The sequence below is a fragment of the Eleutherodactylus coqui genome, chromosome 6 (genome assembly GCF_035609145.1).
Source record: "Eleutherodactylus coqui strain aEleCoq1 chromosome 6, aEleCoq1.hap1, whole genome shotgun sequence".
In the NCBI taxonomy this organism is placed as follows: Eukaryota; Metazoa; Chordata; class Amphibia; order Anura; family Eleutherodactylidae; genus Eleutherodactylus; species Eleutherodactylus coqui.
The window spans coordinates 194,582,339-194,605,423 of NC_089842.1; the positions used below are offsets into that span (position 1 = coordinate 194,582,339).

Genomic DNA, 23,085 nt, shown 5'->3' on the forward strand with positions numbered 1-23,085 from the left:
GCCCGTATGAAACGTATATACGCATGAACGACTTTTTGACACGATCAAGTCCTGATCTTAATTGGTGTATTTAAAGCCATTCACACAGGGGGCGCTGCTGCGTGTTAAAAAATAATCAGAAACGATGGCAAACAACGATCGGCAGAAATCCTCGGAATGGCATTAAAATGCCTAATTAGGGCAAGCTGTCCTCTTTTCCCGGTGATGTATGTAGGGTAACTCCCTCGCCCTCCCTTTTTTCCAGCTACCATAGAAGTCTACGGGAGCTTGCTGCGTATCACGTCCAAAGATAGGGCAAAACATATCTTTTCATACATCGTATGAAATACGGTCGAAAATCATCGCGTACGTCCAATTATATCACACGCATATATTTTAGGCGGAAAAAAACCTCCATCTGAGTGAAGCCACTGAGATCCAATGCATCGCAGGGTCACGTATCAGGTGCATTTCTTTTTTTTACGCACCGAAACATCTGCGCAAATAGGGTCGTGTGAATAAGCCCTTAGGGCGGCCTCACATGGATGTATTTGCGTGCGCAATACGCAGAGAATATAGCCCATGATGTCAATGGTTCCAGTCACATTTCCTTTTTTTGTGTATGCGTTTGTTGAACGCATTTGCGTACGGCCGGTCTGATGACATACGTGTGTTTTACATCATGTGAACACTTGGTGCATGTGTGTTGTTTACCTGCGGAAGCGATGGTATCAGAATGCACTAAGGGCTCCTTCCCACGGGTGTATACGTAACAGAACACGCCTCAGCGGAACGTATTTGCGATGTAAACTGATGTTTTCTGCGTGCATATCGGCGTCTTTTACTGTGATGACTGTGTGGTTTTGCGCACGAGACACAAGAATGCCCCGATTTAAATGGCTATTCAGCAGTGTGATTTTCAGATGCGTTCTTTTTTCCGTAGGATTGCACTGTTTTTCACACATATGCTTGTGTATTACGCACCGCCATAGACTTCTTTGGTATGCAAACGCACACAAATCAGCGCACACTGCATTTTTCCCGCACACATGAAATGCGCACACAAAAAAGAAAATGAGAACAAACCCATTGAAATCAATAGGTTCTATTCACTGCGTTTTGCAAGTGCAAATTTTGCTCATGTAAATATGCTATCAGAGGCTCATGTGGCGCAGAAGTGCAGTACTAAGCTCTCACTCACGACCTGAAGGTTGCGATTTCAATCCCCGTGTGGTGCAGGTAGGCGGCTCAAGGTTGCTCAGACTTCCATCTTTCCGAGGTCGGTAAAATGAGTACCCATATTGGTGGAGGGTAATAAATGAATTACTTGAAAGCGCTGCGGAATAAGTTGGCGCTATACAAATAAGATTTTATTTATATGCCCCTGAGAAGGAGCCTATAGGGAAGGAGACAAGCCGGCGGAGGCAGCGGGCGCCATGATCTGCCCAGAAACCTTGTGTCCAGGTACTCGTGTGGACGGTACTGACCTAATCATTGCTGAAGACTAAGTACACCCTTCATGGCAAAGGTACCCTCTAATGGCCTTAGCGTGCTGCAGCAGAACGTGCCCGTCACACTACAAAATGTCTTCACGACAGGTTTGAGAAACATGACACAAAATTCAAGGTGTCGAGGTTCCAAATTCCCCGAATCTCAATCTGATTGAGCATCTATGAGATGTGCTAGAAAAACAAGTTCAATCCACGGAGGCCGCACCGCGTAATTTACTGGATTTAAGGGCTCCTTCACATGGGCGTATTTGTATGCGCAAAACACATAGAATCCATTGATTTCAATGCGTTTGTTCACATTTCCATATTTTGCACGTGTCGGTTGTGCAAAAAATAAATAAAACGCAGTATGCTCTATTTTTCTGCGCATTCCCCATGGAAGTCAATGGGGGGTGCGCTAATGCAGGCACACTATGCAAGGAGATGCGCGATACGCTGCGTAATTCTGCTGGAAAAAGAACAAATCTGGAGCTGGCTACGGCTAATCTCACGAGGCAAGTGCGATAGCAAACCATGAAACGTGACATCGCGCTCGAGAGCGTGCGATGTCCCCGCGGACGCGAGGCGTTTTCATGCCAAAAACGTCTCCTATCACTTTAAGGAAGTAGCGATCCTCCAGCGCAGCTAAATGTGAAGTCTCGCATTGCGTCACACCAGTGTGCACCTCGCACGCCGTGCCACGTTTTATAGGCCCGATTGAAGGTTATGTTGCATCGGGAAAAAAAGACGCTCCCGTTTATGACTCCACTGGGTTCATATTTTACGAGATTTGTGCGTCTCCAATCTCAGCCATTTGAAAGCGACTAATAATGCGTCTCGTCATGCGCAAATGAACATTTCCCGTGGGCGGAAAAAGTACAGTAAAATACACGATATGCTGAGGCGGGCGCAGACGCTCGTGTGAAGGCGCGCTGGAAGGATCCGTTGGTAATGTTTGGGTGTGCGATACTGCAGGACACCTTCATACATCTTATGCGCCTCAGCGGGTCAGAACTGTGTTGGCGGAGCGGGCGGACGCACACAATATTACACAGGGGTTGTAATGTTATGGCGGACAGCTGACCAGTGTTCCGGGAACGTGTAGCGACGCCATCATTGTCAGCTTTGCTATGGAGGACATAAAGCGTAAACAACCTCTGTCGGAGAAAAGTTCGTGACCAACCGCAGAAATAATTTTGGCGCAAAGAACTAGCATTGTTTTCATAGTTGCCGCACCACCAACGTATGTAATGACGTGACGTAAACGATGGGATATATACGTCCCGCACATGGTGAGGCGCTGTCGCCCCCATGGGGTTGTCAGGTGAGCCCCCATGGGGTTGTCAGGTGAGCCCCCATCAGGTTGTCAGGTGATACCCTCCTCAGGTGAGCCCGTTGTCAGGTTGTCAATCACATGTCTGCCAGGACCAATGACAAGGGCTGCGGTCCTGTCTGTGAGGTGGCTGCGGGCAGGCATGGCGCCCCGTCCCCCGTGTGCTGTGCGGCGGGGCACACGTCATGTTATCTTCACTGCGGCCTCCACAGCCACGGCCTCTCTTACCGTTCTCTGCGGGAAGAGTCCTGCTGAAAGCCAGGCTTGGTGGGCGCCATGTTCCGGGCAGCGGCCCCGAGGTGTCCGTCTGGTCATTCCGCGCCCGGTGTGGGGGAAGCCGCCATCCTGCGCTCACACACGGCCCGTCAGCCTCCTCCTCCCCGCGGGCTGACAGCGGCTCTAGCTACGGAGCTGCATCCCTCCATCACTGCGCTCCATCACCGCCCTCCCCCTCGTCTCCCCTCCTTCTCCTCGTTACCTCTCTCCCCTCACCTATCCCTAATGTCTGCCCAGCCACACGGAGAGCCGGCCGTCCTGCTAAGGTGGACATGTATGCATTCTATACGGCCCCCCGCTCCTTGTACATTGTCTACGCCGGCATCCTCCTCCTCAGCCGGGACCCGTGTCTCCTGCCAGTCAGACACCTGTTGTATGGCACACAACACCACGGAGAAGTGCCACCACCATCATACGTAGGGCATACTGTATCCCCTATAGAGCACACTGCACCAGCTATAGGGTATACAGTACCTCCTATAGAGCACACTGCACCAGCTATAGGGTATACAGTACCTCCTATAGGGCATACACTACCATGTATAGGGCATACTGCACCAACTATAAGGCATGCAGTACCATCTATAGAGCATACTGTATCCCCTACACATACTGCACCAACTATAAGGCATGCAGTACAATCTATAAGGCATACTGTACCTCCTATAGGGCATACAGTACAATCTATAGGGCACACTGTACCTCCTATAGGGCATACTGCACCAGCTATAAGGCATACAGTACAATCTATAGGGCACACTGTACCCCTAAGGCCTCATGTCCACGGCTAGAATACATTTAAAATCTGCAGCGTTTCTCCCGCAGCGTGATCCGCACCCCATAGGGATGTATTGGACACCCGCAGGTAATTAAATACCTGCGGATGTCATTTTCCCCTGAGGCGTGGATTGCGTCTGCGGGAAAACACCCGCAGCATACTCCATTTTAGTGTGGGTCTCCCGCAGGGACGGCTCCCGGATCCGCGGCACACCCGCAGCTGAATTTCTGCTCTCCGGCATGGGAGAGCGAGAGTTAAAAAAAAAAAATAGAGTGCACGGCGCAGCGTCCGGACAGGTAAGTAAATCTTCTTTTTAGGCCTCATGTCCGCGGGAAAGGAGAGACCAGCTGCGGGATTCTGCATGAAGAATCCGCGGCGGGCCTGATTTTCCCCGTGGACATGAGGCCTTACACATACTGTGCCAGCTATAAGGCATGCAGTACCATCTATAGGGCACACTGTACCCCCTACACATACTGCACCAGCTCTAAGGCATACCAAACAAATACAACAACCAGCAGCACACTATATAACCCAGACTGGGTAGGACAATGTAGAACCCAAATAATGCATGAGCTGTAGAGATAGGTAATCCGGATGCTTACTCCCAAAATATGGTACAATTAGGAAAGAAGTCCATTTCTCAAGTCACAAGCTTAGGAAAAATCACATTGTGTGATCGAAACTTCGCTGTATATATGGAGGAATAAAGATCCTTTTTTTCATCATACTCTTTTGGCACCTGTATATGCTGCTGTGGGACTTCTTTTCTAATTGAGCTATAAGGCATACAGTACAATCTATTGGACATACTGTACCTCCTATAGAGCATACAGTAACACCCATAGGGCATACTCTACCACCTAGAGTGCATACAGTACAATCTATAGGGCATATTGTACCACATAAAGGGCATACGTGCTACCTATAGGGCATATAGTACCTCCCATAGAGCATATTGTACCTCATCTAAGGCATATTTTACCTTCCATATGGCGTATTGTACCACCTATAAGGCATGCAGTAACACCTATAGGACATACTGTACTAACTTTTGGGCATGTTGTCTCTCCTATAGGTCATACTGTACTACCCATAGGACATACAGTAACACCTATAGGGCATGTTGTGCCATCTATAGAGTATGAAGTAACACCTATAGGGCAAACTATACTACCTATAGGGCATACAGTATCAACTATAGGGCATAATCTATATCCTATAGAGCATATTGTACCTCATGTAAGGCATACTATACCATCTATAGGGCATACTTTATCACCTATTGGGCATACAGTAACACATACAGGGCATACTGTACCATCTCTACGGTATGCAGTAGCACCGATAGGGCATATTGTACCTCCTGTATGCCATACTCTACCAGGTATAGGGCAGACTGTACTACCTATAGGACATACAGTATCCCCTACAGGCATACTGTGCCACCTGTAGGGCATACTGTACTACCTATAGGGCATACAGTACTTCCTATAGGCATATTGTACCACCTATAGGGCATACTGTACTACCTATAGGGCATACAGTACTTCCTATAGGCATATTGTATCACATATAGGGTATATAGTGCTGGCCAACGTTTGAGAAGGTATATTAGGGAAATTCCAAATGGGGGAACAGAAAGGGGCTCATGCAGCTTGCCCTGCAAAATCTTTTGGACTATATGCCCCATCCATCTGTATAGGACATGCTCCCATCATACGGCATTGGAATCACAAATAGTACATATGACCCCCTTCAGCACACCTCAAAATAAATATAGATCACAGGGCAGAAGACCCCTAAATAAATACAGAACCATAAATAGATACAGATTCTACTAGACCCCAAAACTTATAACCCAGAACAGCCCTCCTAAATAAAAATTTGAAAAAGACCCTGTAAATAAAGTCTCCAGACCCTAAAAAGACCCCTTATATACAGTGGATATAAAATGTCTACACACCCTCGTTGAAGTGCCAGGTCTTTGTCATGTTCAAAAATCTGAGAAAGATGAATCATTTGATATTTCTTTCCACCTTCCATGTGACCCATATCTGAACATTTCTATTGGTAAACAAACTGGAATCTCTTAAGGTGGTCAAATAAAAATAACAAAACTGAAATAATGTGGTTGTATAAGTGTGAACGCCCTCTTATATTTGGGGATGTGGTTGTATTCAGAGTTAGCCAATCACATTTAAACACATGATAAATGGTAGTCAGCCCTCCGCTGCCATTATTTACAGGGATTCTGATTGAACCCATATAAAGTTCAGCTCTACTAGCACGACTTTCCTGACAATTTCTTAATTGCATTTTTCAGCAAAAGCCATAAAGTTCTTACAGCACATCAAAGGGGTCTGATTGTTGTAAGGTATCAGTCAAGAGAAGGGGGCCAAATAATTTCCAAGATATTATATAAGCCATGGAACACAATGAAGATGTCATCAAGAAGTGGATTTAATTTGACACAACAGTGATGGTAAGACCAGAAGAAAATTGGTCCTGGAAGCTGCCAAGAGGCCGACATCAACCTTAAAGGAGCTGCAGGACATTCCGGCCAGTACTGGTTGTGTAGTGCATGTGACAACCGTCTCCCGTATTCCTTATCTGTCTGGGCTGTGGGGTAGGGGGGTAAGATGGAAGACTTTTCCGACAAAGAAAAACATCCAAGCCCGGCTATGTTTTGCCAAAACTTACATTAGGTCTGCCAGAAGTATGTGGAGAGCGTGTTATGGTCTAATGAGACCAAGGGGGAACTTTTTGGCCAGAATTTCAAAAGGTATATGTGGCACAAAGCCAACACTACGCATCCCCAAGAGAACACCATACCCGCAGTGAGGATGATGGAGGTGGCATGATGCTTTGGGGCAGTTTTTCTGCTGCTGGAACTGGGGCTTTAGTCACAGTGGAAGGAATTATGAACAGTTCCAAATATCAGTCCCTTTTGGCAGAAAAACTTCCAGCCTCGGCTAAAAAGCTGAAGATGAAGAGAAATTTCACCTTTCAACACAACCCAAAGACCACCTCCAAATTACCCAAAGAATTGCTTCACCAAAAGAAGAGCAAAGTTTTGGGATGGCTCAGCCAGAGCCCAGACCTTAATCCCATTGGAAATCTGTGGGTTGACCTGAAGAGGGCGCTACACATGAGATGCTGTTACAATCTGACAGATTTGGAGAACTTTTGCAAGGAAGAGTGGGCAAAGATTGCAAAATGAAGATGTGTCATGCTGATAGACACCTACCCAAAAGGATTGAATGCTGTCATAAAGTCAAAGGGTACATCAACAAAGTATTGGCTTTAGGGTGTGCATATTTATGCAGCGACATTATTTTAGTTTTCTTTTTTTAAATTTTTCTACCCTAAAAGATTGCAGTTTGTTTTTCAATAGAATTGTACAGATAACGGGTCACATTGAAGGGGAAAAGAAATCTGAAATTACTCACCTTTGGCTGAATGCACATGGCCGAGTCAGATCCCGCAGTGGAATCCGACCCTGTGTCCGGCCGAAGACCTCTGTGTACGTGTCTGCAGCCGTCTTCTCTGTATTGCGAATGTGCTGGTCACCACACATGCACAGTACAGAAAATGCTGTGCCGTCATTCAATAAAACCGCCCGCAGGGCATCCATGCGAAAATAGGGTATGCTGCAATTTTCCCCTTTGCAAGCGGAAAATCACAATTGATTTGCGCTCATGGAAATGAAAAAGCAATTTCCGTAGAATGTCTTTGGGCAGTATCTGCTGCGGAATCCGGAGGCGGACGGATTTCATCACATATGAAATCTGAGGATTGAGAGAGTATTCGTGTACACCCAATGTCTCAAAATTTTCAATAAAAGAAACTTCAGCCAAGGAATGATCATCCCATACAACAGGAATCAGAGGCAGCACAGCAGTGGAGATGAAGGACCTGTGATGACGTCACCGTCATGCTCCACCCCTGATCACATGACGGTGATGCTCATCTAGAGTGAATGACTTACATGCTACGTCCCTGATCACATGATGGTGACATCATCAAAGGTCCTTCATCACCAGTCAGGGAGTTACATACTCCTCCCTTAATCACATGATAGTGATGTCATCACAGGTCCTGCCCCCTGGAATACTAATGAACACCTAGCCAGACAGCAGCCATGTGCGTACAAGACCTGTGATGATGTCACCATCATGTAATCAGGGGCTGAGCATGTAACTCCCTCACTGCGGATGAAGGACCTTTGATGATGTCACAGTCATGTGATCAGGAGCAGAGCCTCTAAGTCACTTGCAAACCCACTCATGCAAGGACGGACAGGTACATCGTTAGCATTTTGATTAGTGACTAAAGTTATTGTCTTGGTTAATGGTTGTAGTCTACAGAGATCTTCCAATGACAGAACCAGTCTCCATTTATTTAGATCAAGAGGGGTGTCCCTCCCCTCTGCATTTGTATGTTATCATTGTGTGCCATCCAAACCAGTTTCATTTTAGCCTGACGAAGGGTCGATAAGAACCCAAAAGCTCGCTGTAACATCATGTATTTTTGTTAGCCATTAAAAGGTATCATATCTACAAGATTACCTGGTTTCTCTTACTGAGAACAATCATACTTTACTCTACTGGCTAACACGGTACCAAACCTTTTTTTTCACAAGCTAAGAATTACAGGCGATGAGGTCATAGTTAGAACATTAAAGGGCCTGTCTGCTGATTAAAATCGGTGTGGACATTTAATAAAGCTTACATTTTGCACACCTTCGAGGGTTGATTTCCGCATGTCTCAAACAGATGGAGATAAACATTGTTACTGCTCACTGGACAGCATAGAAGCACATAAGGATCTTCCATGACTATGAACTCTTCAGGCATTAGTAAAGCTCTTACAATAGTATTTAAATGATATGTCTGAAAAATATTTAATATAAAACACTTCAAGTAAAGTTCTTTTCATTAAAACTATGCAAACATACTGACATTTTCTTAGGTTTGACATATTATTCTTTTCATTATTATCCTGACTCTGAGTACATGCCACCAGAAGAAAAGCTTAAAAAACAAAAACATGGTTACAACCTACTTCTGATTTATTAGTATATGATTTTTTTTTAATGAAAATCATTTTTAATGGCCACTACTACTGCATTTATCATTGTTATTTCATACATTCATAATTACAGATGCAAAAAGGTATTTTTAATACAAGAACATACATAATCTGTACATCCTTTAGGCCGGAAGCAACTTGGGAAACATTTTGTCAATTGTGCTGTAGCTGCAAGGCCACTGCAACATGATGCGACACTTGTCACCCCAACCTTAGGGTCAAGATAAATTCAGAAGTCAATAGTATTAATTAAGAAGTCAATGGTAATTAGAAATAGCTGTTATGTTGGAGTCCTGAACTGTCCTGCTTAACTAGCAACTCATATAATCAGCAGAGGCCGCTTTTATGCCTAGTCAAGTTTCCTTTTTTTAAGGCTTCATCGTGGCCAAAAATCACATCAGTGAAGAATAGCCGCGATCACGTCATGAGAGTAATTAGCATTTTCTCGTCCATTCACATGGGTGTATTGCGTATCGTTGGTCGGCAGAAATCCTTGCAATGACTTCTAATGCTTAAACAGAGCCATCTGTCTTCGTTTCTGACCGCATGATGCAGGTAAACTCCCCCCCCTTCCCTTCTTTTTCAGCTCCTGTAGGAGTCTATGGGAGCCTCTAGCATTTTTGACAGTGCGATTTTTTTTCACACGCCTAAAAATCGCTCATGTGAATGAATGCATTGAAATCCAATGCTTCATATGGTCGGGATTTTTGTATCGCGGCAAAATAGCCGTGTAAAAACGCTTGCGTGAATGAGGCCTAACTGGTGGTTCTCACTAAGATTACTGATGTATAAGCCATAGTCAATACTGTATTGTTAGGCCCCCTTTTCTTCTAGTGGATAAATATAACGTTTTTCTGATTTTATGTATAGATTAGTATAAAGAATAATGATTATTATAATGTATAATATGTAACATCCTAATATACCTCAGTTTTTCTGAGTGAATGAAATCATTCATGGTTTGATTCAAAGGCTGATACAATGTATCCAGACTAGATAGCCTAATATGAGTTCTATGCACAATAAAGGAAACTGTCACCATGTTCCAGCTACCCGAACCACAAGCAGCATGAACCCAGGACAGGTATGCAATGTGCCCCCATGTAAGCATTATTCTGGAATGCTACCGCGTTTCAAAATTTATATATTTTTAAATTTGACTCAGAACGGTGCTCTTGAGTCAAAGAGGGCCACGTTAGTTTCTCCACAACCCGATCATGTAGACTGACAGCTTTCTCCCTGCTTGTGATTAGGGAGAGAGCTGTCAGTCAACATGTTACAGGGCGGGAAAATTATTAGGCTTGTATATATCTAACCCTTTCACATCAATGTCCAATATATGTTTCCATTCATTGACAGCAAGGAGTTGAAGCACAAAGCATATTAGAAAGTAACAACTTTTCATGCTGCACTAATATAAAAATATGCCAAGAATAGATATTAACAATTAATTACAGCTTTCTCACTGAATTGTGTATGCAACAATAGACTATGATTATATGGTTTTCTGTATGCCAATTAAGAAACTGTTATTTTCTGATTGTAAGGAGAAAAAGCTCCTTTGCAAAAGTCCAGATAAAGCCCTCTTCCTATTATGCCGGTTTCAGACAAGCATATTTAACCCCTTCAAGGCACGGTCTATTGGGGCCTTAAAGGGGTTGTCTCGCGGCAGCAAGTGGGGTTATACACTTCTGTATGGCCATATTAATGCACTTTGTAATATACATCGTGCATTAAATATGAGCCATACAGAAGTTATTCACTTACCTGCTCCGTTGCTAGCGTCCCCGTCTCCATGGCTCCGTCTAATTTTGCTGTCTTCTTGCTTTTTTAGACGCGCTTGCGCTGTGCGGTCTTCTCCCCTTCTGCTCGGTCCGGGCACGAGCGGCGTTCGGGCTCCGCCCCCTTCTACGCGTCATCGCGTAGCTCCGCCCCATCACGTGTGCCGATTCCAGCCAATCAGGAGGCTGGAATCGGCAATGGAACGCACAGAGCCCATGGTGCACCATGGGAGAAGACCCGCGGTGCACCATGGGAGAAAACCGCAGTGCATCCCTGGAAAAGGACCGGCGGCCATCTTTGGGAGAAGATTTTTTAAAGTCCTTATTTCATCGGATCGGTGAGTAGCAAGCGGTTTAAAAACCGCTTTAATTTGCTATTTTATGCCAGGGGGGTGACAGGGGGAATGGGGGAATGTAAAATTTTGAGGTTTGCCGCGAGACAACCCCTTTAAGGAGCAAGCCTCATTTTTCAAATCTGACATCTGTCACTTTATGTGGTAATAACTTTTGAATGCTTTTACTTATCAACACAAATCTGAGAATGTATTTTCATGACATATTGTAGTTTATGCTTAGTAGTAAATTTTCATCAAACGTTGTCTTTATTTTAAAAAAAATCTAAATTTACTAAAAATTTGGAAAAATTTGCAATTTTCAAACTTTGAGTCTTTCTTCTTGTAAGGATAGTCAGACACCACAAATAGTTAATAATTAATAGTTACCATAGAACTACTTTATATTGCAATCATTTTTTTAAGTGTTATTTTATTTTTTTAGCAGTTTAGCAGTAATTTTTCACATTTCAAAAGCTAATTTTATTAAGAACCAATTCAGTTCTGATATGGATTTTAAGAGCCTACATATCAGAAAACCCCAATGAATCACCCCATTTTAAAAACTGCACCCCTCAGAGTATTCAAAATAGCATTTAGAAAGTTTATTAACCCTTTATATGTTTCATAATAATTAAAGAACAATGCTGTAGAAATTAGAACAGTTCCATTTTTTTTTTGCAGATTTTCAAAATTTAAAACCATGTTTTCTAGAACACAGCAGGAGTGAGAGGAGAAACAAATCTCACATGTTTTTACCCGGATCCTTCCGTTTCTAAAAATGCCTGATATGTGGACATAAACTGCAGTTTGGGCACATAGCTGGCTCAGAAGTGGAGGAGCGGTGCTTGGCTTTTGAACTGCAGGTTTTGCTGGAGTAATTTTCAGATGCCATGTACTGTTTGCAACCCCTGAGGTACCAGTACATTTGAAACCCCCCAAAACTGACCACATTTTGGAAACTAAACCCACTCAGGGAAGTCATTGAGTGTTTTGACCCTATAGGTGGTTTGTGATTTTTTTAAAAATATTTTTATTTGAAAATGAAAACTTCAATTTGCCAGTAATAGGTAGGTTTAGCCCCAGAGAAAAAGCACCCTATGATGTGTTAGCCAATTAGCCAATTTCTAAGCACAGAAATGCCCTATATATGGATGTAAACTGCTGCTCAGACACATGGTAGGGTTAAAAAGGGAAGGAGCAGCATGTCGCTTTATGTATAAGCTGTGCAGAGTACATTAAGGTAAATTATAAAACATGCAGTGGTCCAATGCAATAATAGAATTAATTCCAGGGATGTGTGGTATGTTTTAAGACAATCTTTTATACACAGGCCAGGTTGTGTGGGCACATTTCACAGTGATAAATGGTGTCCTTCCTTATCTCTTGTTTGTTAGAGACTCTGCATCTTTTTGGGGTTCTTCTATTCTTACCAATGGAGGGAATTTCACAAGAAAAGTGTTGCCCTGGTACAATACATGTGGCCTCACTACCAGAAGTACTGGGTCCCCCCCCCCCTACTAAGCTCCAAATATTAAGGCCTTGTTTGACCTGACCTCCTCCTGGAACTAAAGAAAGATGCCCCTTTGGCCTGCACATCGGTACTGCGAGTAGGCATTACACAGCGCCACATGTATGATGTTTTCTGCATGGCATTGTACGGGTACTTGATCAGACAGGTCAACCCCTCCCATATTGTAGTCAAGGATGCAGTCTGGCTTGGGGGTCTCTGTATCGGTACCTCGTACTGGGCAGGGGTACTGCTATGGATGTGTATTGTGCTCAATATAAGGACATCCCTCTTGTCCTCATACTTGACATACAATACTTTGTTGCTGCATAGTGCCTAGCTCTTACCGCTTCTGAGAATTTGCCTTGCAGTGACTTTTTCTATCAGTGCCACAGTTATTCTGAAAGTGAGTCTCTGGTATAGGGGAACACTGATGTAAAAATTACCCAGGTAAAGCTGGTAATCCTAGTCCAGTAGTGGGGGCACCAATACCCATACAATCTTTCCTGTAGCTCCGAGGAGGAGGGGACATTCTAGAGGCTCAATTTTGGTGTCCTTCCTTTCATAAAATTGCAGCTTATGGGTGTACCCTGATGTACTCATGCACAGCTTGTTCCTTTTTTCGCCGTACCATGCCCTTTTTTTGGGCACATACTGGAGGAATCAAAGTCTCCCTTTGAAATGTACATGCGACTCATGTACAGAAATAGTTTACTTGGGGGGTGTTTGCTTGGTCATTACAAGGCTCTATTACTGGTCTGATTTTATATAAGCGATCATAATTGGGGCCATCGCTTGGTGGGCATCACATATTGTCATTATAATGCAGGAATTTTATGATTGCTTCAAAATGCGCTTTTGACTTAGCCATGTGAAACATTGGGGTGTGGTATAAAATATCCTTGCCCCAGTAGGTCCTAATGATTGATTTCTTTACTAACGCCAAACATAATACAATGCCCCAAAATTTAGCGATTTCCAAAGCATCCACCACATGGGTCCATCTGTAGGGTTTTGCAAAACTGAAGTTGGTGTTTTCTCATATGAAATTCTGGGCATATAAACCAGTTTGTGTAACAAAGTGGGCAATAAAATCATCCAAAAAAACATAATAAAAGTCTACCCCTCTGAGCCCTGCTGTATTAAATTGTATCCCGGAGTTTCCAGTAAAGTCAGAGATCTTGGGTTTGAAATTTTCTGGGGTAATCCACTAAGCATCAGATGAATCAGGATCTTCTGAAGTGGCAGTTCTTGGACGCCAACTTGGGGGTATTGGGGGTTTCAACTCACTGGATGATCAAAAGGACAATGCCCGAAAAGTGGGATCATCCTCACTTGAGTCTGACTCACACACTATTACTGCCCCAAGCCTCCTCAGCAGCAAACTTCCTGCAGGTCATACTATAGATATCTAAATTTATTATACACCCAATTTATTTGATGGATAACCACAGGACACTGGGTGATCACTGGGGCGGGGTCTGGAACAGAGCAGGAACTTTTTGTGTGTTTTTTTTACACTGATGGATATGCTGACACTACACTGACTAATGATGGGATAGGAGACTATGGAGTGGGAACATAGCAGGAACCTTGTTTTTTATTTTACACTGACAGATGCACCAACTGTATACTGACTAACCACACACTGCACTACCATGATTGACCACTGGATGGGTGACTGCGGGACAGGGAGACGGGGACGGGAACATAGCAGGAAATTTTTTTTGTTTTTTAGCGGGGGGGTTGACATAGCGCAGGAGTTTGAGAAAAATAGCAGTAAAATAGTCAATCTGCGCAAAAGATAGGGCAAGTCCTATCTTTTCTAGCCTGTACAATTAACGGGCGCGAATCCCGAAAGTGAAAATGAAACCATTGATTCTCACGGTCGCATAACAGGACAAAACCACGCCCATGTGTTTAAGCCCTAACACAGTACCTACACTACACTAATGACAATCACTGTGGTTTTTCTTTTTTTCCTACAATATTCTGTAAGATCTCTCTCTCAAACCACCGATAACCCCCCCTTGTGGTAGTTGGAGAGAAATAGCGCAAACTAGGCTGCTGCGCACTAATTGGTCAGTCATTGCTGGTTGGTCCCCCAACAGCAAGTAGTGATAGGCTGTTAACTATGTTAGCAGCCATCATTACAGTGTCTCCAGTATGCAGATCTTAAATGACTATAGGAAAAACTACTCTAAGGACTCCTTCACATGGGTGTATTTTTTATCAGTATTTTGTGAGCCAAAACCAGGAGTGGTTCCAAAATACAGAAGAAATGCAAATCTTTCCATTATACTTTCTCTCCATATGTTCCACTCCTGGTTTTGGCTCACCAAATACTAATGAAAAATACTGACGTGTGAAGGAGCCTAAAGGCTCCAAAGTAGGCATCAAAGTAACTAAGTGCAAATTAGAAGATGACTAACAGATCTGCTATTATATTATTGAATTATTTGGTACCTAGTCTTCTCACATCAAAAAGAAGCATAACTGTGTGCACTATAACCAAATGGAATTGAGGTTTATCAACCACTAGAAAAGTTTAGTATTTACACATTCCATCAAAATTAGATAAATATTTGATCTATTGACCAATAATGTGCCCCTTAAACTTTACTTAGGACTCCATCAGACGAGCTCGTTCACTCGTGTTTTTGAGGGCGGGAGAATTCCACCCCCAAAACATAGAAATAGAACCTATTGATTTCAATGAGTTTACTTTTACCTGGTCTCCTTTTTGAACCCGCAGTTACCGCAGACACAAGAAATAAGACCTGCTCTATTTTGTGCATATTTGCGCCCTACAGATCCCCATAGAGGTCTATGGGAGGTGCGCAAACACGTGCAGTTCTGCGCATACCCGCGATCACTGACACCGCTTTAGGCTAATAAGGCATTTAAATCAGGGTGGGGTGATTCCACCGGCCGTGTGAACAAGTGCTGCCTGCGCAAGTTCGTGCAAAATACACTCTTTCTCAGTAGAAAGAGTGCACAGAAGCGAACGTATTGCAAAATACGATTGTCTTAAGCCATCCTTAATGTTCCATTAAAGCTCAATCACTCACTAGGCCAGTCTAAACTACCATATTTTGGATTTTCTGCTCTCCGGTTGATGTAAATCTTTTCTTTCCGTTTTTTGCAGAGCACTTGGCTGTACCTGGTGTGATGTTTGCATTCTGCTTTGTGCTCCGAGCCATTCATATGTCTACCCTCTACTGCTCCTCTCGCCTCTCCAACTCAAGCACATTCACTGAAATAGAGAGTGAGAAACTGCAGCTGCACCTCCATGCAGCCCCTCCATCCAATCTACACTTACTGTTTACACTAGACACATTTTTTTGGGTGACTGAGGAGGTTTCTGAACATTAGCCAATAGTTTACAGACAGTGAAAGAGGAATTACAGGCTGCAGGAAGGTTAGGACAATGCCACTTTCCTTTAATTAGATACAAACTTTCATAAAGTCATGTGTACTGCTGTTTTATTAAAAAATATAATAAGAAAAGCTTCAGCAGGCTTTTCTAATAAAATATGTATGCAATGTTTGTATGCCTACTAACTCACAAAGTTAAAAAGGTTGAAAAAAGACACAGGCCCATCAAATCCAAACTATAAGCCTACCGTGTTGATCTAGAGGAACGCAAAAACCTATTTATGAGGCAGATACCAATTGCTTCAGGAAAAATTTCTTCCCAAATCCAAATATACCAGTTGAGATAAATTCCTGGCTCAATATCCTACCTCCAGAAGTAAGCATCCAAAACTTGTAATATTGTGTGTGGGGATGTGGGGGTGGGGGTGGGGGTGAGTTTAAGAAAGCTTGAAATTGTTCAATGAATCAACCATCACAACATCCTATGGAAGAGAGTTCCATAGTCTCACTGCTCTTACAGTAAAGAATCCTCATCTGTGATGATGGTGAAATTTCTTTCCTCTAGATGTAGAGGATGCCCCTTCTCATGCTTACAGGCCTAGGTGTAAAAAGACCATAAAAAATTCTCTGTACATCCATATATTTGAATATTGAAACTTGTCCTGGTAGTGCAATCCACCATGTGCATTAGTAGTGCATTCTATTAACTACTTTGGTTGTCCTCCATTCCACCCACTCTAATTCATTGATGCCTTTCTTAAAACACAAGTGCTCAAAATTGTACACACTACTTCATTTATGGTCTGGCTAGCCTTTTATAAACAGGCAAAACTATGTTTTCGTCGCAAGCATCTATGCCTCTTTTGATTTTATTTTCCATGGCAGCAGCTGCTTGGCGCTGCTTGCAAAAGTTGAATTTTCTTTCCACAAGTATCCCCTAATCCTTTTCAACGTCAAATTTACCCTTTGTTTTACTATTTATTTGTTGCTATTTTGTTTCTTCCGCCAAGTGCATAACCTTACATTTATCTACATTTGCCATTTCTAAGCTCAAGCCTCTAGCTTCCCTCAAATCCCTTACCTTCTGTGTAAATGGTATTTTGTATATTTTGCAAAATTCTGTGTATCCATCCAAAATGGTCGTAAACGTGCTTTGGGAGCCATGGTAATGGTTTTACATCAGTTAAGCAATACTATATACAGTATGTATATGTTAAATGACTACTCTAAGGGCTCCTTCAGACTGGCGTATGCATTTTTGCACACGCCTCAGCACTATGTATGAATTTTTTTTCGCGCACATGGCCACATTTTATTAAACTTTTTGCACACGCAAGGCATGTCCATTTGCACATGGCAGACGAAGACGCCCCAATTTAAATGGCTATTTAGCCTAAACAGTTTCAGATGTGTTTTTTTCTATTGAATTGCGCAATGTATTGACCACCTGTGCAGTACCTCCCATAGACTTCTATGGGGATCTTTGGTTGGCAAATGCATGTAAAATAGAGCAGGTCCTATTTTGTTGTGCACATGCAAAAAAAAAGGAAATGTGAATGACCCATTGAAATCAATGGGTTCTGTTCTCTGCCTATTGCCTGCGTAAATTTTACTTTAGCAAATACGCCTGTGTGAAGGATCCCTAAATGTAAGTTCATCTGGACATTTTGAAAAACTAGAGGTAAACTTAAAGACGGCGTGTTGTGCATTTTTTCATGTATATCCATGATATACAGAATTGCCCAATGTAGAAGGTATGAGACATATAATAAGATTAGGGCGTTATAACCAACATTGAGGTAATGCATGTTCATTTGTACATGAGAAAGTAGCTGGGCCAGCATAGTTCTCTGATCTTACATTACACAATGTACAGTAATCCATCATAGTATAAAGCATCTACCAAAGCCTGCTATAGTCCATCTCCTGTGCTATCCAACTGTAATCGCCTTAGTCTTGTCATTGCTGTTCCCCGTGTACAGTGCTGATTGGCATTTCCTGGCATTGGCGGGATTGAAATGATATTAGAGCTTATACTACATGGAATATCCTGATCTTTCAGTGCAGTAGAGTGGCATTACATTTTCTTGCTGCATAAACTGAGACAACAGAGCATTTAAAATGCAACAGTGACAATGACACCAAAAAATGATGGCGGGGTATAAAAATAAAACACCGATATTACCAGACCTGTTTGTTTCCATTGATTCTATCCAGCCAGTGGCTGTTATGATGTATTACAAATAGAATTTATTTACTTTTTACCATATATACAAGATAGATGGATAGATCATATAAATACACAATAGCTACATCAGTGTTCTTCTAAATAAATGGTTATTAGATACAATGTAATGGATAGAAGCAATAACATTTTGAAGAAAAACCTGCAATAGTTTTTCATGTATGTTGCGTTCTATGGTAGATAGATTAGATTGTTAGCTCCAATGAAGCAGGAACTCATGGGATGAAAAGCAATTTCTGTAAAGAGCTAGTGTTGTATCAGCATATGATGATGATGATGATAATATTGCATATACATAGACTGTTCTGGCTCCAGGCAAACATGAATAGTGCCTCTCAAGAACGCCTTATCTTTTCTTAGGGCCCCGAGAATTCACTATGGAGAATTGTAAATAAGGGATGTTCATGCCCGTGCCTCCTATACATGTATGTACACGGTACATTTTACATACATAAAGCTGCCATATACACACCTAATGTACAGGCTTTCATAGATATGCGATGTATTACATTTATAAATTACCAATAATCCTATACTTTTTTGTGCATCTGACAGCAAAAAAAAAAGAATAAATAGGAGGTCACAATAGAAACTGAAATCCTTGGACGTGTCAATAAACCAATACTGATCACACAGTGTTTTACATCTTCCAATTACAGGGGCTGACGTTCCCCTCGCTTAGGCCCAGGGTAACCCCTCCCTTCTCTAGCTTATCGAGCAGAGTTGATAGGTGATGCTGGAAGCTATGTCTGCCAAGATACAGGGCAATGCCATTGATGGGTTAACTCTTTATGCACCAGGTGAATCTGCAGTACATTGTTCTGCAAAGAGCTGGGGGCCAGTTTGACAGCAAAAGGGTTGGACAGCTGGCTTCTAAAGTAATGGTAGTACAAGTAGATTGCCTGAAGAATAATTGAATTTCGGGGCTCTTCTGAAAGCAAACACTGGCTGCGCTGCCTCCTTTCTGTGCTGTACAGGGTGGCAAACTCACTGATTCAATTATTTGCTAGTAATTCAATGTATACTGTGTGCAGCATTTTACTATTGTGCGCTTTAAAGGGCTAGATACAATTTAATATATCCATGCCAATCTGCAATGGATGCCAGATGTCTGAGAATCGTACTGCAGTCACTCGCCAATAAATACTGATATACCTAATACGTTGTGTTATTATTATAATTAGTCTGTGAAGAATATTGACGAACTAAAGAGCAGGTCAGGACCAGCAATGCTTACTGCCTTCACTCATCTACTTTATGTAAGCTATGACTTCCGCTTTTACATGGCAGTACCTCACATTTCCAACATATACTGTTTTGTAAATGAGATCGAGTATAAAAAGGGCATCATTAATTGAAGGCACCAATCATCTCCGGTAAGAAAATGGTATATGAAGACGACTAACACTGAACATCTCCTTCTCTCTACAGTTAGATCAAATTATAGACATCTAAAGCTTATTGTGCCATAAATAATATACTTCTACATCTTATTAATGATACCCCTCTACATACTGTCATACAACCTGTTCCATTACCTGTGCATATTATAACACTACATAGCTGGCAGCATATGCACAGCAGAAGCGGAATTTATTATCTTCATTTCATAGGGAGGCTATTCTGTTTAGTAGCCATCCGTCAAACATTATAATTGCAGAGTAAAAAAATATTAGGTTTATAAAAAGTAGAATTACCTTACGCATTGATATTTGTGTGTGTCTCTATGGCTGCTCATAAAAAAGAGCCATATATTGATCTTAACGTAAATGATAGATATAATGTACTGCTTTTCTGCACACCACTCTGCTTCAGTCCAAGATCTGAACATTATATCCAACTCCTACTTGCTTTTACTGACTTAATGAATTAACCCATGTTCTGACCCAGATGACACGGTCAAGGTCATAATTTACATAAGATATGGGTATTTTATATTGAGAGATGAATGGATGCATAAACCATTTCTCTGTCCCATAAACGCACATACGAGATGGAGCAACATTTCAAAACTACTGTTTTCAGTCTCCTCAGACACAGTGACTAGTGGTGACACATGTTAACTTCTATGCAGCACATGGTCCAAAGGCTAGATATGTAAAAACTTCACACATCAAACATCTGCTCCTGCTAATGTGACTGATAAAAGTGTGCATGATGCCGCTGTCTGATCCAGGATTTTAATATCACGATAAGTAATGATGCTTGTAGTTCACTTTATGTGTTTGCTAAACTATGATTTCAAGAATGAAGTAGCTAAACTCATATTCAGGGAACATACAAATATATTGTTGATGGGTTTAAATAGATTATGAGAATAATTGATACTTATTGATCATGCATTCATTACTTATGGCTGTAATGTAACTGCATCTCTATTCTCAACTTACAATCCCATTTTAGGCAGTCCTAAGAAATGGTCAGTCACCAGAATGAAGTGTTTTTTTTACAAAATTCAGCAAACAGAACAAATGCACATATGGATTTATCCAATGAATTGGCTACACTACTGTGATTGCATGAATACTGGTACTTATGCTACCAAGTATTTATCGTATATTGAAATTATCCATATATAAGGAGAAACATATACTCTTTTTAAATATATGGAAAACTATACCATGACTGTCTGACTCATGTCTAGTAGTAGCTGTAAATCTACACAGTCTGCTTTGCCTTTTTTTTCTATATTCAACAGCCACTATGCTCACTTTGTGATCCTATCTGTATAGGCCATAAAAGGGTTAATGTAATCAGGATTATGATCGCTTCTGTAATCAGCGTTAGTGAAAAGAGTATTGCTATTTTCCTTTGAAAAGATGCTGCAGTGATGTGTGAAGAAGGCTTGTCTGCTGTTGGAATGCCTTTAAACCGATAGCATATGCTAAAAAGAAAAGAAATAAAATGTGACAATGCGAGTTATCTGGCTGAAAATTTCTAAATCGAAAACCTGAAATGAATGTTATATATCGTAAATATCTTTTAAAAAAAGTTAATCATGAAATGTTAAATTGTTTTTACTTATAATAGGAAAAAACTGCATGGAAATTGTAGAATGTAATGCAGCAACAAAAGTTAACATATGGGCTCTGATTTAGCTTTGACTGTGATAAATCTGATATTTTGATAAATCTGATATTTCGGTTTGCAAAAAAAACAAGTAGTCTTAGTCAGCCCATGCAAAAAACAGAACATAAAGCAATAGTCGCTCAAAGCAAAAAATCTGTAAAAAAAAAAAAAGCTATTCCCGTCTGATATCAGACCTTTAGACACCTGGATTTACAGTACCATGTAACAGAGTAGAGTTAAACTATGTGTCGTAATGCATTTTTTGTGTAATTTAGTATAGTGATAAATTCTATGTGTGTGTGTATATATATATATATATATATATATATATATATATATATATATATATATATATAAAATGTTTGATTGCAAGCTCTGCATTGAAATCAATGTCTCATTGTCTTTCCTGCCTGACCTCTGCTCCCCCTCCTTCTCTTGTCCCAATCCTGTGACTGATCCCTAGCACTTTGGGGAGTGACAGGCCATTTCCATATGTTCTGATAAACAAGGTGCGGGTAGAGAGAGGAATATGATTAACCCCTGCTGATTTCCAATTCTCATCCACCTCTGAAGGACACGGCTTGCAAAGTATTAGAGCTTCAATCACATCCACAGATTGGGATGGAGAGATATTCGCAATGCCTTAGAAATTGCTCATAATAGGCCAACAACTAGGAATCAGATAGAAAGCCCTAATAGAAATGTACAGCCAAGGCTTGCGGGAGAAAACCACAACTGAAACGTGAATGTGTGCTTGCAAACATATACATATGTTAGCGTGTTATATGTGTATGTATGTATATATATATATATATATATATATATATATATATAAAATATATATATATATATATATATATATATATATATATATATACACACACCAATCTTTGTTCGTTTCAGACCCTATTGAAACATATGTATTTCAGGTATGCTTATCCAGTTTCTCCTTTTTTATACATATTTAGAACAATCAATGTACTATTACAAAGAATGATGAGTTTATATTATAGCTATCATATCCTATGTACTCCTTTCATACTATACATCTGAGGATAATATCTGTTTCACAAAGTTTATAGCCATATTGTAGTAACAGATACATCCGTACATTTATCTTCCCACCTACAACCATATTTCATGATTCATTCGCCCACTAATATACAACATAATGTAATAATATAAAACTCACAAACACAGAGAACCCTATAAAACTTAACACCAAACTTCGTGTTAATATTTATATTCACACAATACATATATTATCATGTAATATATAACTATATGATAACTAGTGTACAGCTGAGGTAACTTCATACAATACATTTACACACACACACACACACACATATGTATATATATATATATATGATCTATTCATGATATGGATGCTAGGAGACAGCTGAAGCTTTATGTGCATGCACTCCTCAATCTTCCTCATAACTTATATAGACTATGAAAGCATGCCACATATGTTATAATGGAACATTTACAAAGTGAACTACAGCTGTATGAACACTCTCCAATAATGGTCCAAGAAGAACAAGATGAATTCAGTGGCAAAGGCAGTGACAGTCACATAAAGTGATGAGTAAAGCTCACAGAAAGGTGCAGAAACTTTAATACAGATGCAAAACTATTCAATTACTGTAGCTCCGAACTTTGTCTATATACAGTGAATGAGACTGTATTTTACATCATATTATTTAGGGTCTCATCTGCCAATTGAAACTCATTTATTAAGTTTTAAATTGAAATAAATTACCCTAAAAGTTTAGGTGGGGACTCTCATGGGGGGCACTGGTTGGAGGGCACAGAGT

The 23,085-nt window shown here is 41.2% G+C and overlaps 1 protein-coding gene across 2 annotated transcripts in view; it reads right to left on the reverse strand.

The window, feature by feature from the left end:
* NPAS3 (neuronal PAS domain protein 3) overlaps positions 1-23,085 on the reverse strand; it is a 459,032-nt gene that overhangs the window by 434,936 nt on the left and 1,011 nt on the right. The gene's annotated exons all lie outside the window — the stretch shown is intronic.